General features: G+C 45.8%; 1 pseudogene; it reads left to right on the forward strand.

Annotated features, from left to right (window-relative positions):
• Window positions 1-890: 890 nt before the first annotated feature.
• On the forward strand, window positions 891-2345 carry LOC149345461 (uncharacterized; annotated as a pseudogene).

Consider the following 2345-nt stretch of genomic DNA (forward strand, 5'->3'; position numbering starts at 1 on the left):
GCCTGGCCAACACCACCTAGACTTTTTTTAAGGCCTCTCCACGATTCCTCCTCCGACGCGTGACGTCACCGCACTACGACGGCGGGAGCAGCCACGACTGACCGCTGCGGCAGCACCTCCTGGCGGCCGCTGCCGCCGTTCTCCTCCCGCGCTGTTTCAAACCGTTCAAGAGCAGAGTACTCCGAGGCGTATTTGCGTATAAAAAATTGAAGATAAAGAATTTGACTGTTAGAAGACATGAAAAATATTTCGTTCGATGTAAAAATCTTCGTTCGCATTTCTAGAAACTGTCTAATTTTTAAAAGCTTACTTTATGCAGTTTTTCTTGTAAATTCTTGAAAGCAATCATTTGAAAGGAGACATCGCGATTGCTGTAAACATCATTACCGTCGTGCTTGAACATGTGCTGCACGTGTGTTACATGCTGTTCCTCCGCTGTTATTTCTTTCTTTGTCGTTTGCTGAAGCTTCCTTGCCAGCTGTGAATACTCGAAGTGCAATCCTGGGAAACGTCTGTGAAAGTGGTGTGTGCGTGTGACAGTTCCTGGGCCATTTGTTAAAATGCCAGGACACTGTTGTGTTCCCGGCTGCCGCGGGAATTACGATGGAGAAAAGCCTGTGCGCGTCTTCACTTTCCCAGCTGATGCTGACAGAAGGAGGCGATGGTTGAAAGCCATTCCACGTGCTGATTTCGAACCCGGAAAGCGCTCAGTGGTAAGTCAAAAAATCGTGATATTTATTCCGCGACGTAGCTGTGTGTACATAATGCGCTACAACATGGCCTAGTGGCTAGGCGAGTTGGAAATATTCTAAAGATGAAATATTTCACTGCGCTAATTGCTATTGCACCCATGGAATTAATCATCTTAAATATGCTGACCTTATCTGCGCTGGGCTTTGCAGGTCTGCGAGCGGCACTTTAAAGAGTCAGACATTCGGACTACTACTAAGTACGTGGACTCAAAAACGGGCAATGTCGTCGAGGCAAAACTGAAGATCGCTCGTCTCAGCTCCGACGCCATTCCCAGTGTATTCCCGAACTGTCCAGCGTACCTTTCCGCGCCCGCCACTACGTCCCGAGAAGCACCCGCTGAAAAGAGGATGCGTCTTGAAGAAGCTTCTTTACGAGATGCCATCGCCATGTCACTGCAGACACACGAGGAGGAAGAAGCAAAGAACAAGATTGACACTTTCCAAGTTCTACTGGAGTGCCTTCCTCAAATCAAGCTTTCTGAATTTTGGAATGTTATTTCTCGACCTGCCTGCGTCGTTTTTCTCAATCTTGCTGTTGATGACGTCCCTTGTGTTTTGTCGTCAGTCACGGTCTTAGAGGACCTCATGGTGAAAGTTCATTACCGAAATGTGCAGCTGACTACGATTGATGGCACAGATACTATCCCTCACAAAGTACATGATATCCGTGGCTTGACAGATCTGCTGGATGCTGTAGAGTCGTTTCACGGAAAGTTGTTGTCTAAGCATGAAGAAAAAATTGATGGTTTGCTTAAGTTGTCACTTTCCCTGCTTGAAGATGCCTCAAATTGTGAAGTGGCAGATGTTGAACAACTCAATGCAGTTCGTTTTTTTAAAGAGCAAGTTTCTCTTCTTCTTGTCAAGCATAGCAGGTCATCCCGGTATTCTGCAGAGTTGCTGGTATTCTCAAGCATTTTATTTACAGTTTCTCCGCATGCTTATAGGTTCCTTCGTAGTTCCGGAAACCTTAGACTACCCCATCAGTCTACAATACGTCGTATATGTAACTCCTACAACGTAAGCCCGGCAGCTGAGCAGCAAAGCACTTCTTTCCTATCTTATGCAAAGAAGCTTGTCGCAGCAATGAAGGAGCATGAAAAAATTGTAGTACTCATGATGGACGAAATCCACCTGCAGCCTTATTTTGATTATAAGGGAGGAGCAGTTGTTGGTGCAGCTTCCAATAGCCCTAATGCAGCAAAAACAGCCCATGTTTTTATGATGCAAAGGTTGCTTTCGCGTCAGAAGAATGTTGTGCACATACTGCCAGTAGAGCGCATGAACGCACAGCAGCTTCACACTATTCTGCATAGCATCATTACTCAGCTAGAGCATGTTGGGTTGCGTATAATCGCAGTCATAACTGACAATAACTCAATCAACCGGAAAACAATATCACTTTTTGGGGCCCCCTGCAAACTTAAGAGTGTGTATCCACACCCTGCAGACTCCAAACGTCCTCTGTTTTTTCTGATTGACCCTGTACACTTAATAAAATGCGTCAGGAATAACTGGATTAATCAGCGAAATGCTGGAACATGCATGTTCTTTCCTAGCCCCACAGGACCTAGCATAAACCCACCTATACTTACA

The sequence above is a fragment of the Amblyomma mixtum genome, chromosome 5 (assembly GCF_055824585.1).
Source record: "Amblyomma mixtum isolate Tamu chromosome 5, ASM5582458v1, whole genome shotgun sequence".
NCBI classification, from domain to species: Eukaryota; Metazoa; Arthropoda; class Arachnida; order Ixodida; family Ixodidae; genus Amblyomma; species Amblyomma mixtum.